We start from the raw sequence: 16,016 nt of genomic DNA on the forward strand, positions 1-16,016 counted from the left end.
AGAGGAGGCAGATGCTGAAGTACACGGGGTGCACACATTTTCAATGAAATGTCCACCTGTAATGCTAAACGTAAAATTGAATGGCTTACCCGTAGCCATGAAACTGGACACTAGCGCTAGCCAATCCATCATGAGTTAAAAAAATGTTTGAGAGACTGTGGTGCAACAAAGCATTCAGACCAGCCCTGAGCCCCATCCACACGAAACTGAGAACATACACCAAAGAGCTCATCACTGTCCTGGGCAGTGCCATGGTCAAGGTCACCTACAAGGGCATGGTGCACGAACTGCCACTCTGGATTGTCCCGGGCGATGGCCACTTAGAAGGAGCTGGCTGGGCAAAATCCGCTGGAACTGGGATGACATCCGAGCGCTATCACATGTCGATGAGGCCTCATGTACCCAGGTTCTTAACAAATTTCCTTCCCTTTTTGAGCCAGGCATTGGAAACTTTTCCGGGGCGAAGGTGCCAGAGGCACGACCCATTCACCACAAGGCACGAGCGGTACCTCACATGATGAGGGAGAGAGTGGATATCGCGCTGGACAGGCTGCAACACGAGGGCATCATCTCCCCGTGGAATTCAGCGAGTGGGCCAGCCCGATTGTTCCAGTACTCAAAAGTGATGGCACGGTCAGGATTTGTGGCGATGATAAAGTAACTATTAATTGTTTCTCGCTACAGGACCAATACCCGCTGCCTAAGGCAGATGACCTATTTGCGACGCTGGCAGGAGGCAAGACGTTCACCAAGCTCGACCTGACTTCGGCCTACATGATGCAGGAGCTGGAGGAGTCTTCGAAGGGCCTCACCTGCTCAACATGCACAAGTGACTGTTCATCTACAACAGATGCCCGCTTGGCATTCGGTCGGCTGCAGAGATCTTCCAGAGAAACATGGAGAGCCTACTCAAGTCGGTACCACACACGCTGGTCTTTCAGGACGACATATTGGTCACGGGTCAGGACAATGTCGGGCACCTACAAAACCTGAAGGAGGTCCTCCAGTGACTGGATCGCATAGGACTGCGGCTGAAGAGGTCGAAATGTATCTTCATGGCAACAGAAGTGGAGTTTTTGGAGAGAAAGATCGCGGCGGACGGCATTCGGCCCACAGACGCCAAGACAGAGGCTATCAGGAACGCGCCCAGGCCACAGAATGTCACTGAGCTGCGGTTGTCCCAGGTCTCCTCAACTATTTTGGTAACTTTCTACCGGGGTGAAGCACCCTTTTAGAGCCCATACATGTGTTATTGCGCAAAGGTGAGAACTGGGTATGGGGAAAAAAACAAGTAATTGCTTTTGAGAAAGCCTGAAACATTTTATGCTCCAACAAGCTGCTTATATTGTATAACCCGTGTAAAAGACTTGTGCTAGCATGTAACGGGTGTGTATTACAACAAGCTAACATTGCGGGGAAGTTGCAAACTGTCGCCTATGCTTCCAGGAGCTTGTCAAAGGCCGAGAAGACCTACAGCATCATTGAGAAAGAGGCATTAGCTTATGTGTTCGGGGTAAAGAAAATGTATCAGTACCTGTTTGGCCTCAAATTTGAGCTGGAAACCAATCACAAGCCCCTCACATCCCTGTTCGCTGAAAACAAGGGGATAAATACTAATGCCTCAGCCCGCATACAAAGGTGGGCACTCATGCTAGCAGCGTATAACTATACCATCCGCCATAAGCCAGGCACCGAGAACTGTGTGGATGATCTCAGTCGGCTATCATTGCCCACCACAGGGGTGGAAATGGTGCAGCCTGCAAACTTGTTGATGGTGGCACAACCCGCAGACTTGTTGATAGTCAAGGAAGCGTTTAAAAATGATAAATCACCTGTCACGGCACGCCAGATTACGACTTGGAACTTGGACCAGCCAAGATCCTCTGCTGTCCCTAGTAAAAAACTGTGTACTGCATGGGAGCTGGGCCAGCATCCCCGTTGAAATGCAAGAGCCAATCAAGCCGTTCCAGCGGCGAAAGGACGAGCTGTCCTTTCAGGCAGAGTGCCTGTTGTGGGGTAATCGCGTATTGCTACCAAAAAAGGGCAGGGAGACGTTCATCTCGGATCTCCACAGCACACATCTGGGTACAGTAATGATGAAAGCGATAGCCAGTTCCCACGTGTGGTGGCCCGGTATCGACTCTGACTTAGAGTCCTGTGTACGGCAATGCAGCATATGTGCTCAGTTGAGCAACGCGCCCAGAGAGGCATCACTAAGTTTGTGGTCCTGACCCTCCAGACCATGGTCGAGGATCCATGTCGACGATGCGGGCTCGTTTCTCGTTCCTGGTGGTGGTGGATGCTTTTTCAAAATGGATTGAATGTGAAATAATGTCGGGAAGCACCGCCACCGCCACCATTGAAAGCCTGAGGGCCATGTTTGCCACCCACGGCCTGCCTGACATACTGGTCAGTGCCGAATTTAAAGAATTCATGACCCGCAATGGGGTCAAACATGTCACCTCGGCCCCGTTTAAACCAGCCCCCAATGGGCAGGCAGAGCGGGCAGTACAAACCATCAAACAGAGCCTGAAAAGAGTCACAGAAGGCTCACTCCAAACCCGCCTGTCCCGAGTACTGCTCAGCTACCGCATGAGACCCCACTCGCTCACAGGTGTCCCCGGCTGAGCTACTCATGAAAAGGACACTTAAAACCAGACTCTCGCTGGTTCACCCCAACCTGCATGATCAGGTAGAGAGCAGGCGGCAGCAACAAAATGTAAACGATGGTCGCGCCACTGTGTCACGGGAAATTGATCTGAATGACCCTGTGTATGTGCTAAACTATGGACATGTTCCCAAGTGGATCGCGGGCACGGTGATAGCTAAAGAAGGGAGTAGGGTGTTTGTAGTCAAACTAGACAATGGCCAAATTTGCAGAAAGCACCTGGACCAAATGAGGCTGTGGTTCACAGACTGCCCTGAACAACCTACAGCAGACACCACCTTTTTCGAGCCTACAACACACACCCAAAGGATCAATGACACCACGCCGGACCAGGTAATCAAATCCATCACGCCCAACAGCCCAGCAAGGCAAGGCTCACCTAGCAGCCCTGCAGGGCCAACAACATGCCAGCCCAGCGAGGGCACAGCCAACACACCAGAACAGACATTTGTACCGGGGCGGTCCACCAGGGAAAGAAAGGCTCCTGACCATCTCACCTTGTAAATAGTTTTCACTTTGACTTTGGGGGGATGTGATGTTGTGTATCTGTGAAGCATGCACTCCCATGTTCCGCCACCAGGGAGCTCATCTCCTGAAGTCCCAAGGGATCCCAGCATCCCTTGGGAGCACTGTATATAAGCCGGCCCCTAAGGCCTGTTCCTCACTCTGGAGTGTCTTATTAAAGACTGAGGTCACTGTTACTTTAACCTCCCTGTGTGCAGCCTCATCTGTTTTAGGAACACAATAAACATTACCCCAAATCAGCGACGGCAACAGAAACAATTCCGCAGGAACATCAACGCCGGAGCACTCAAAGATCTTGCTAAGAAAGCCCTATTCAGCCAGCACCTCGTGACCAACCTGACAGCTCCCAGTGACCCAGAGACGCAGAGTGTCCACAGGTTCTGATCTGTCCTCAATGTCTCCATAATTAGCAGCTGTTAGGAGACGCTCAGTCACTCGACCAGGAAACACCAAGACTGGTTCGACGAGAACGACCAGGAAATCCAGGAGCTAATAAGCTGCAAGCGCAAGAAATTCTTGGACTGGAAACAGCAACACAACTCGAGGGCAAGAAAGCAGCTCCATAGATGTCTGAAGGCCGAGGTCCAACAGAAAACCCAAGTCCTAAAGAAGAGATGGTGGGTGGAGAAAGCTCAAGAAATCCAGCAGCTGGCCAACAACCATAACGTGCGAGGATTCTTCAGCGCAGTCAAGATAACCTATGGCCCAAACACCCAAGGCCCTACCCCACTACTGGCCAAGAACGGAGAGGTGCTCATCAAGGACAGAGAGGCAGTCAGTGCCTGCTGGAAGGAGCACTTTGAGGATCTCCTCAACCGAGACTCTGCCTTTGACGTGAGTGTCCTCGACTCCATCCCGTAGCATGCCACCCGCCGCCATCTCAGCACAACCTCAGCCCGGTACGAGGTTGAAAAGGCAATCCGACAACTGAAGAACAACAAGATCTCAGGAGCAGATGGAACCCCGCCGAAGCACTAAAACATGGCGGAGAAGCACTACTGGCACGGATTCATGACCTCATTTCTCTTATCTGGAATGAGATCATGCCAGGAGATCTCAGAAACGCTGTAACCGTGACCATCTTCAAGAAAGGTGACAAGTCCTACTGCGGTAACTACTGAGGAATCTCTCTGCTGTCGTCCACCGGGAAGGTCATCGCAAGAATCCTCCTCAATTGCCTTCTCCCTGTGGCTGAACAGCTCCTCCCAGAGTCGCAATGCGGATTACGCCCACAATGGGCACAATGGACACAATCTTCACCACACGGCAGATACAAGGGAAATGCAGGGAACAGCACCAACCCTTGTACATGGCCGTCTTTGAGCTCACAAAAGTCTTCAACATTGTCAACCGTGAAGGATTATGGAGCGTCCTCTTCAGATTCGGCTGCCCTCAAAAGTTTGTCACCATCCTCCGCCTGCTCCACGATGACATGCAAGCCGTGATCCTGACCAATGGATCCACCACAGACCCAATCCACATTCGGACCGGGGTCAAGCAAGGCTGCATCATCGCACCAACGCTCTTCTGGATCTTCCTTGCTACAAGCTCCATCTCACACTCAGCAAGCTCCCCACTGGAGCGAAGCTAAATTACAGGACAAACGGGAATCTGTTCAAACTCCGCTGCCTCCAGGCCAGATCCACAGTCATCCCAGCCTTCATCATCAAGTTACGGTACACAGACAACGCTTGCATCTGTGCACACTCAGATTCCAAACCCCGAGCCATCATCAACACCTTCACCGATGCGTACGAGAGCGTGGGCTTTACACTAAACATCCGTAAGACAAAGGTCCTCCACCAACCTGCCCCTGCCACACAGCACTGCCCCCCAATTATCAAAATCAACGGCGCAGCCTTTGGACAATGTGGACCATTTCCTATACCTCGGGAGCCGACTGTCAACAAAGGCAGACATCGATGATGAGGTCCAACACCGCCTTCAGTGTGCCAGTGCAGCCTTCGGTCAACTGAGGAAGAGAGTGTTTGAAGACCAGAACCTCAAACCCGGCACCAAGCTCATGGTCTGCAGGTCAGTGGTGATACCCACTCTCCTGTATGGTGCAGAGACATGGACTATGTATAGTAGGCTGGAGAAGTACCACCAACATTGCCTCCGCAAGATCCTGCAAATCCATTGGCAGGATAGATGCACCAATGTCAGTGTTCTCGCTCAGGCCAACATCCCCAGCATCAAAGCACTGACCACGCTCAATCAACTCCGTTGGGCGGGCCACATTGTTCGCATACCTGACACAAGACTCCCAAAGCAAGCGCTCTATCCTTAGCTCTGACACGGCAAGCGAGCCCCAGGTGGGCAGTGTTATCGCTTTAAAGACACCCTCAAAGCCTCATCGACACCTGGGAATCCCTGGCCCAAGACCGCCCAACGTGAAGGAAGAGCATCCGGGAGGATGCTGAGCACCTCGAGTCTCTTTGCTGAGAGCATGCAGAAACCAAGCGCAGGCAGCGGAAGGAGCGTGCGGCAAACCAGACCCATCCTTTCCCTCAACCACTGTCTGTCCCACCTGTGACAGAGACTGTAATTCCCGTATTGGACTCTTCAGTCACCTGAGGACCCATTTTTTAGTGTGGAAGCAAGTCTTCCTCAACTCCGAGGGACTGCCTAAGATGGAAGATTTAAAGAACCAATTGAAGATGGAATTTGGAGAAGTTGGAGTTGGAAACAAGAAAAGACAAGGTATAACAACCGATTCAAGATGCTCAGTCTGCAGCCTGCTTCACAGACACCTCAGCTAATGCACTGCGGGGCAGTGAGGAGCCAGGGCAGATATTGATCCCCAACATTGGGAGCAATAAACCTGCTGAAGGTCAGCACGGGGTCAGCAGCAGAAGCATTGTGCCAAGCCCCTGCACTCAATGCAGGAAGCAGGCAATGACCTAACCAGATCAAAAAAGGAAAGTACAGTTTTCACATTCGCCCACATCCTGTTGTGTGTATCTTGCCACTCCTCACTCTGACTTGTCAAGCCTCCTCCATCACATTATTCCTCACACACACTTACCTTGTTAGTGCACCCGCCCTTATCTTTCTAACCATCATTCCTACTCACTCTAGTCCTGATCCTGATGCAGTTTGCTGTCTCTCCCTGATCGTCATCTCACCAGATGGACTGCATCCCTCGCACACACCTGTTGTTGGCAGAGGCATTGGTTAGGGGTTCGGGGTAGGGCGGGAGGAGTGACCATCACATGTGGTTCTGACATGGGTCCACTCGTGCAACCTAAGTGAACCTTGCATTAATAAAGGCATCCCGGGTATCCCTCATATCCCTGGGTATCCCAGGTATTCCTGGCCTCCCTGATATCTCGGGTATCCCGGGTATCCTGGGCATCCCGGGTATCCATGGGTATCCCAGGTATCCCGGGCATCGCAGGTATCCTGGGCAGCAATGTGGGCAACTGGGGGTGAGCTGCCCTCTTCCCCTTTATCCTCCTCCCCCTTCTCATAATCCCCCATAGAGGCTCTGTGCTCTGCGCCTTGATCCTGCGGCAGGTCCATAACTCGCTGCAGGGCAATGTTATGCAGAGCGCAGCCCACCGTGACACTCTGCAGACCTGGGTTGGTGCGTACTGAAAGACGACTCCAGACCTGTCCAGGCACCTGAAGTGCATCTTCAGCATATCGATGGCTTGTTCCATCCGCTGATCATATGACATTCATTGTGGCGCTGTCGGGCTTTATTGGTGAAGTTTCTGAGAGGGGGGGGGGGCGTCACCAGCCGTGTTTGCTGTGGGTAGCCCTTGGCTCCAAGCAGCCACCTCTTAAGCCTGCTTCCAGGTCTAAAGACAGTCGGGGAGCTTGGCCTGCCACAGGATGAAAGCATCATGGTAGTTCCACGGGAATCGCGCGCACACCTGACCAATATTTTTCTGTGGTTTCTCACCAGCCGAGGGAGTGGATGAATAATCCTGGGTGATCTGGGGGTGCTCAGAATGTGTGCAGTCAATGAAGCCGTGCATCTTTGGGAAGCCAGCCAGAGACGCAAGCCCGAGTGCTCGCTCATGCAGACTGGCGTCATCACAGGTGAAGTTCACATCATGGCCGGTATCATGTCTTATGCATTTGTGGTCCACTGACTGGGAGATCCTGCCACTGTCGCTGGCAGAGCCCGGGAAGGATTCGAAGGCAGAGACGTTGAGGGCGGCAGTGATTTTCACAGCCGTTGGTAAAGCAAGGCCAGCAGGTCCAGCAGGCAGCAGGTCTTCTCAGAGGCTGCAGATAACCTGCCCCCACCTCAAGGGACAACCTGAGCCTCCGGAAGCACGGCTCTTTAGACATATCAAGGAAATTCAGCCTCTGCCTGTACACCCTGGGTAGTGCCTCCCTTGAGCTGTACCTCACTGCTCCTCCTCCCTGTCACTCCCCCCTCCCCTCCTCTCTCCCCTTCCCCCCTCCGCTCTCCCCCTCTCCCCTCCGCTCTTCCCCTTCCCGCCTTCTCTCCCTCCCCTCCCCCCTCCCCTCCACTCTCCACTTCCCTCTCCTCTCCACCTCCCCTCCCCTCTCGCGCTCTCTCCCCCGCCATCTCAACCCCCGCTCTCCTCTCTCCCCCTCCCCCTCACCCTCTCTCAAGCCCCGCTCTCCTCTCTCCCCCCTTCCCGTTTCTCCCCCCCCGGTCTCCCCCTCCCTCTCCCCCCTCTCGCACACCCCTATCACCCTCTCTCTCCCCCTCTCCCCCGCTCTCCCCCTCCCTCTCCCCCCTCCCTCCCCCACCTCTCTGCTGTCCAGTTACGGGTCTGTGTACAGCGGACTACTGCCAGTACTGGTGCTACTTATTAAGCACCTCGCCCGAGGTCCAACCTAACGCAGCCATAGTGCCACTCATCCTGCTGTCATTGAGGAAAGTGCAGAAAGTGTGGAAAGTAAACTCTCAGAGAAAGTACCAACAAGCAGCTTCCCACGAGTCGGTAACAAAGCAGCTGCGAGTAGCGAGTATTTATTGCAGCATTTCCCGACGTTTCTCAGCCCCTCAGTTGCCACTGTCTCACCTTGCCTTCACTGGCGAGTTCCAGGAAGTCCGGGAAAGCTGTTGCTGTGATATTAAATTTAAAACTGTGTTGAAATATTGGTCCAATTGAGCGATTAGCATATTAATGGGCAACCGGCCCCTCCCATGGGGGCTGCAGGTAACCAGCCCGACACACTCATTACACACAGCTTGACCTGGCTTTCCCACATTGTTGATGGTTTTAACCCCTCAGCCACACCCAAAGGCAGGCGCTCTTCCAGGCTACAATCCCACAATGATTCTATCAACCTGGATTATTATCTAATCAGTTTGAGCAGGGTAGGCCTCTCACAATTTGAGCAGGGTAGGCCTCTCACAGTTTGAGCAGGGTGGGCCTCTCACAGTTTGTCATGTATGTACATGCTGTTTGTAGCCACCAGATGGTGTTGTCATGTATTCAACCAGCATTGTAACCCATGTATAATCTGACCTAAGTTGTACACTGTGAGAACAATGACCACTAGGTGGTGAACTTGTGGGAGACACTCCTAACCTGGACCTTCAGATATAAAACGGGAAGCTCCACCCACTTCCATCACTTGAGTGCTAAGGAATAAAGGACAGGTCATAGACTGATTTTCTCTCAAGCATGGGCCTCGTATGCATTTATACTGTGTAGTAAGGATGTATCAATGGCGACGAGAAACTGGGATTTAAACCACGGCAGCATGGCCACTAGCAGAACAGAGGAGAGGTACAGTGTTAAGGAATGGTTGGAACAGAGAATCAACATTGTTAAAGCAGCACACAGTTCTCCAGGCAGACAAGGGCAATCGAGCATGGCCCAACATGTAGTCGAACCCAGAGGGGGAGTTCGACAGAGACAATGGCTAGCTGATCGGTGATTCACGCCATTGCAAGGGACAATGCGGCCAGTAATGGGGCCATCAACACCTGTTAATGGCGCACTCAAGGACAATCACAGGGGCAGTCAGGGATGATCGACTGGCAAGGGACCTTTTGTTTCCAACAACAGCTCATTTTGGAGGCATGGAGGCACACACTCAGCCGGAGTTTGCAGAGATGAGCAAAATACCTGCAGAAATTGCTGAAATGAACGCTGGGGTAAATCGCTCCAAGCTGAAGTTCAGCGAGTTCATGTGGAGCACGTATACAGTTCATACACCAAGACGCCACCGATAATGATGAAAGTGCTCCTCAATGGCATGCCAGTATCAATGGAGCTAGACACGGGGACCAGCCAGTCCCTGATGGGTATCAAACAGTTCAAAAAGTTGTGGGCGTCCAAGGCCAGGAGGCCAAAATTATCACCGATTGATGCACAGCTACGGACACACACAAAGGAGATCATTCCGGTGCTGGGCAGCGCCATGGTAGTCGTGATCCAACAGAGAAAACGTACGAGGAATTGTGTACATTGGTACGGGAGCGCCGTCAGCCATACGACAGCATCATCATCTCGAGATACAGGTTTTATACACACGTTCGATCGGAGGGCCAGAGTGCACTGAAATTCGTTGCCGACCTAAGATGTCTAACAGGACCGTGCAAATTCGGGACGGTGTTGGCAGACATGCTGCGGGACTTCTTTGTTATCGATATCAACCATAAGGTGATCCTGCGCAAACTTCTGGCGGTGTAGGAGTTGGATTTAAAAAGGGCCATCCAGATTGCTCTATCATGTATGATGACAGACAGGAGTCTAAAGCAAATACCAGTAAAGAACCGAACCTCGGCAAGTACTGTAAATGCGATTGATTCGGCGTTCGGCAGAGCGGCACATGGCAGGGCCTATCCGGCTGCGTTCGCGAAACCTGTGGCTGCCCAAAGTCCGCCAGTAGGAATGTATCCGACTTCTCCGTGTTGGCGTTGTGGGGGAAATCATCGGCACCAGCAGTGCCAATTTAAGCAATATAGTTGCAAAGGCTGTCTGAGAGTGGGGCACTTCCAGCACAAGTGTCCGCAGATGAGCAAGCGCGCTGCGACACACCACGTGGAGGATGAGAGTCAGACTAGCGCGGATCCGGATACGCAATCCGAGATGCCAGAGGAGGACGTGTATGGACTGTACTCTTTCATAACCAAGAGTAAACCAATTTTGATTAATGTGAAGTTTAACGGTATCGATGAAACTGGACACAGGGGCGAATCGATTGATCATGAACGAGAGGGCATTTAATAAGCTGTGGGATACTAAGACTGTGAGGCACAGGCTGAGCCCTGTTAATGCCAAGCTATGCACGCACACCAAAGAACTGATAAAGGTGATTGGCAGTGCACCAATTAATGTGTCTTATAACGGTGCGGTTCATGAGTTACTGCTGTGGATTGTTCCAGGCAATGGCCCAATGCTGCTCGGCAAGAGCTGGTTGGAGAAAATCAGATGTGACTGGAATGACATAAAGGCGTTGTAATCAGAGGAAGATACATGTGCCCAAGAATTGAGAACCAGGTATCGGCAACTTCACGGGAGCCAAGGTGCAGATCCACGTGGACTCAGATGCAAGACCCGTCCATCATAAAGCTCGGGCAGTGCCATATATGATGAGAGAGAAAGTCAAAATTGAACTGGACAGACTCCAGCGTAAAGGGATCATATCACCGGTCGAATTTAATGAATGGGCCAGCCCCATTGTTCCTGTGCTGAAAAGTGATGGCACAGTCAGAATCTGTGGAGATGACAAGGCTACGATCAACAGGGTTTTGAAACAAGATCAGTGCCCGTTACCGAAGGCTGATGATTTGTTTACGATGCTAGCCAGAGGGAAGTTGTTCACAAAATTGGACTTGACGTCGGCCTATATGACACAAGAGTTGGTCGAGACGTTGAAGAGTTCCAAATGGGCACCTGTGGTAAATAAACAGTCCTACGTGCATTAACACGCATAAAGGACTGTTTATTTACCACAGGTGCTCATTTGGAATTCGCTCGGCTGCAACAATATTTCAAAGGAATATGGAAAGTCTACTGAAGTCTGTTCCCAGAACCGTCGTGTTCCAAGATGACATCCTGATCACCGGTCGTGATTCCAAGGAACATCTGAACAACCTGGAGAGGTTCTACTGCGTTTGGACAGAGTGGGACTCAGAGTGAAATGCTCGAAATGCGTCTTCATTGCACCGGAGGTCGAATTTCTTGGGAGGAAAATCGCCGCTGATGGCATCAGACCTACTGATGTGAAAACCAAAGCCATCAACAATGCACCCAAGCCGCAGAACGTGACGGAGCTACGTTCGTTCCTGGGTCTACTCAACTACTTTGCTAACTTACTACCTAAATTGAACACCTTACATGAACCATTGCACATGCTATTGAGAAAAGGGAACCACTGGGTGTGGGGCCCATTGCAAGACAGAGCCTTCGAGAAAGCCACCAATCTGCTTTGCTCGAACAAGCTGCTGGTACATTATGACCCATGTAAACATTTAGTTTTGGCCTGTGACGCATTGTCATATGGAATTAGTTGCGTGTTACAACAAGCCAATGAGTCTGGGAAACTTCAACCTGTCGCATATGCATCCAAAAATGTATCTAAAGCTGAAAGAGCCTACAGTATGGTAGAAAAAGAAGCTTTAGCCTATGTGTACAGTGTTAAAAAGATGCATCAATACTTTTCAGTCTGAGGTTCGAATTAGAGACCGACCACAAGCCGTTCATTTTGTTGTTTTCCGAGAGCAAAGGTATCAATACCAATGCTTCATCCCACATCCAAAGGTGGGCGCTGACATTATCTGCCTATGATTATGTCATTCGCCACAGACTTGGCATAGAGAATTGTGCCGATGCTTTGAGCCGGTTGCCGTTGCCCACACCAGAGGTGGAAACGCCGCAACCGGCAGATTTAATGTTAATCATGGATGCTTTTGAGAGTGAAGGTACCCCTGTCACGTCTCAACAAGTTAAGACCAGGACCAGCCAGGACCCGATATTATCGGTGGTAAAGGGTTGCATCCTCAAAGGGGATTGGTCTGCCATACCTAAGCAAATGTGCGAGGAGGCCAAACTGTACATTCGTCGCAAGGATGAATTGTCTATTCAAGCAGATTGCCTATTGTGGGGCAATCGAGTTGTAATGCCTAAGAAAGGGAGAGAGAAGTTTTTGCGTGAGTTACACAGCACACATCCTGGTATAGTGATGATGAAGGCCATCGCCAGGTCCCATGTATGGTGGCCAGGAATTGATTCGGAGCTGGAAGCATGCGTGCATCAGTGCAACACCTGCATGCAGCTCAGCAAAGCACCAGTGGAATCGCCGCTGAGTCTGTGGTCATGGCCATCCAAACCTTGGTCCAGGATCCATGTAGATTTTGCAGGTCCCTTCCTGGGCAAGATGTTTTTAGTGGTGGTGGATGCTTATTCAAAGTGGTAGAATGCATAATCATGTCATCCAGTACGTCCACGGCAACCATAGAGAATCTCAATGTCATGTTCGCGACACATGATCTGCCTGACATAGTGGTGAGCAACAATGGGTCTTGCTTCACCAGTCAGGAGTTTCAGGAGTTTGTAATGGCATAAAACATGTAATGTCAGCACCGTTCAAACCTGCGTCCAACAGGCAAGCAGAACATGCAGTACAAATTTTCAAGCAAAGCATGAGGAGAGTAACCCAAGGGTCACTGCAGACCCGCTTGTCTTGCATACTGCTGAGTTACAGGACAAGACTCCACACACTCACAGGGGTCTCGCCTGCTGAACTCATGAAGAAAAGACCAAGTTATCTCTTGTACACCCGGATTTAAGTAATTATATTGAATACAGGAGACAGAGTCAACATGATCGGGCAACTGTGTCACACGAGATTTCTGTGAATGATCCTGTTTATGTGTTGAATTATGGTTAGGGTCCCAAATGGATCGCTGGTATGGTCATGGCCAAGGAGGGCAACAGAGTATTTGTTATTAAGCTCAAGAATGGGCAGACTTGCAGGAAACAAATGGATCAAACAAAACTGAGGCACACAGACGAGCCAGAACAGTCGGACGAAGAAACCGTCGATGACTAACCAACCTACCAACAGCCTTCAGTAGACTCAAGGGTCATCAGTGAACCCGGAATTTCCATCACGGACTTGTTCAATAAAAATGGACTTGCAATTCCTGACATGACCACTACCACCCCCAACAAGTCAGCCATCCAGCCACCAACCACAACAGACTCCGCACATTCACCCAAGGCCGGAATCGAACTGAGACGGTCAACCCGGGAGTGTAAAGCACCGGACTGTCTCAACCTGTGAAAGACTGTGATAAGATCTCAGAGGAGGGTACTGTCATGTATGTACATGCTGTTTGTAGCCACCAGATGCTGTCATTGCTGGAGGCCACTGAGCAGCACGCACATGGTGCTGCTCTGGTATAAAAGGCCAGTCATTTTGTGATTCAGACACTTTGGGCCAGAATAAAGCAGAAGCAAGGTAGTACCTTGCTCAGTTAAACAGTACTCAGTTTGAACCTTTATTGCATACATAACACAGTTTGAGCAGGCTAGGCCTCGCATAGTTTGAGTAGGCTAGGCCTCTCAGTTTGAGTAGGCTAGGCCTCACCACCCCACAGTTTGAGCAGGGTTGGCCTCTCACAGTCTGAGCAGGGTTGGCCTCTCACAGTTTGAGCAGGCTAGGCCTCTCCACCTCACATTTTGAGCAGGGTCGGCCTCTCACAGTTTGAGCAGGGTCGGCCTCTCCACCTCACAGTTTGAGCAGGCTAGGCCTCTCCACCTCACAGTTTGAGCAGGGTAAGCCTCTCACAGTTTGAGCAGGGTGGGCCTCTCACAGTTTGAGCAGGGTAGGTCTCTCACAGTTTGAGTAGGATGGGCCTCTCACAGTTTGAGCAGGGTAGGTCTCTCACAGTTTGAGCAGGCTAGGACTCTCCACCTCACAGTTTGAGCAGGGTAGGCCTCCCAACCTTATGGCCATACGGAGCATTTCACTAAAAGAGTTCCACTTACCCAATGTCTGCAGCAGTCACACGGATCAATTCCAATCATTTATTGCGATAACAGGAAGCACAGGTGGGCCCTGGTGGTGTCCATTGACGGTTTGCTCTACAGACACTAACCCTTCAAGCTGAGTCTGTCACATTGTGAGTGGGAAAGAGGAAGTGGAGCGTGTTCATGCCTAACCGCTGCAATTAAACCACTTCCTGTGCATGGTGACTCACAACATTATTATTCTCAATTCATCTCAGAAATGAGCAGCTTGGCAGTTATTGATGTGCAGAAGTTTGAGGAAATGAATAATGAGAAAATGCCAAGCAACAATATGGTTTCCGCTGCAATGACCGGTGAGTGGGTGCGTCTTGCTGTCACCTCCCACCAACACTGCATTCTAACTTCACTCACACTCAGTTGTCAGAGGCTTGGTTCTTCAACAGATCTTAGGAGCTGTCCTGCCTTATTGTGCTCATCATGGAATGTTCCGGCACAGACGGTGCTCATTCAGCCCATCAAACCTGTGCTGGTGCTTTTCATAATATCAGTGACCAGGATACATTCCAATCTTTCCACACTCCCCATGCCCATCAATACTCCCCCCCCGCCCCCACTGGTGTAATCCCACTCCCCTGCTCCCCGTACAGTTTAATATTCCCTCGGTGTAATCCCGCTCACGCCCCGTACAGTTTAATATCCCCCCAGTGTAATCCCGCTCTCCTGCTCGCCGTACAGTTTAATATCCCCCCAGTGTAATCCCGCTCTCCTCCTCCCCGTACAGTTTAATATCCCACTGGTGTAATCCCGCTCTCCTGCTCGCCGTACAGTTTAATATCCCCCTGGTGTAATCCCGCTGTCCTGCTCCCCGTACAGTTTAATATCCCCCCGTGTAATCCCGCTCTCCTGCTCCTCGTACAGTTTAATATCCCCCCCGGTATAATCCCGCTCTCCTGCTCCCCGTGCAGTTTACTATCCCCCTGGTGTAATCCCGCTCTCCTGCTCCCCGAACAGTTTAATGTCCCCACGGTGTAATCCAGCATTCCTGCTCGCTGTACAGTTTAATATCCCCCCCCCACCGGGTGAAATCCCGCTCTCCTGCTCCCCGTACAATTTAATATCCCCCCGGTGTAATCCCGCTCTCCTGCTCCCCGTACAGTTTAATATCCCCCCCGGTGTAATCCTGCTCTCCTGCTCCCCGTACAGTTTAATATCCCCCAGTGTAATTCCGCTCTCCTGCTCCCCGTAGAGTTTAATATCCCCCCGGTATAATCCCGCTCTCCTGCTCACGCCCCGTAAAGTTTAATATCCCCCCCGGTGTAATCCCGCTCTCCTGCTCCCCGTACAGTTTAATATCCCCCCGGTATAAACCCGCTCTCCTGCTCACGCCCCGTAAAGTTTAATATCCCCCCCGGTGTAATCCCGCTCTCCTGCTCCCCATACAGTTTAATATCCCCCCGTGTAATCCCGCTCTCCTGCTCCCCGTACAGTTTAATATCCCCCTGGTGTAATCCAGCTCTCCTGCTCCCCGTACAGTTTACTATCCCCCCCGGTGTAATCCCGCTCTCCTGCTCCCCGTACAGTTTAATATCCCCCCGGTGTAATCCCGCTCTCCTGCTCCCCGTACAGTTTAATATCCCACCTGTGTAATCCCGCTCTCCTGCTCCCCGTACAGTTTAATATCCCCCCGGTGTAATCGGGCTCTCATGCTCCCCGTACAGTTTACTATCCCCCCGTGTAATCCCGCTCTCCTGCTCCCCGTACAGTTTACTATCCCCCCCGTATAATCCCGATCTCCTGCTCCCCGTACAGTTTAATATCCGCCCCGTGTAATCCCGCTCTCCTGCTCCCCGTAGAGTTTAATATCCCCCCGGTGTAATCCCGCTCTCCTGCTCCCCGTACAG

General features: G+C 51.3%; 1 protein-coding gene across 3 annotated transcripts in view; it reads right to left on the reverse strand.

Annotated features, from left to right (window-relative positions):
• tespa1 (thymocyte expressed, positive selection associated 1) overlaps positions 1 to 14,232 on the reverse strand; it is a 235,133-nt gene extending 220,901 nt beyond the window's left edge. For 2 of the 3 annotated variants that reach the window (XM_070894214.1, XM_070894211.1), the window contains exon 1: positions 6,270 to 6,327. The gene's annotated coding sequence lies outside the window, so the exon portion shown is untranslated. Of the gene's footprint in view, positions 1 to 6,269; positions 6,328 to 14,133 lie in introns of those variants that run through there. The other variant, XM_070894212.1, reaches the window with a different exon arrangement.
• Between the last annotated feature and the right edge of the window lie 1,784 nt (positions 14,233 to 16,016).

Source organism: Pristiophorus japonicus, chromosome 11 (assembly GCF_044704955.1).
Source record: "Pristiophorus japonicus isolate sPriJap1 chromosome 11, sPriJap1.hap1, whole genome shotgun sequence".
NCBI classification, from domain to species: domain Eukaryota; kingdom Metazoa; phylum Chordata; class Chondrichthyes; family Pristiophoridae; genus Pristiophorus; species Pristiophorus japonicus.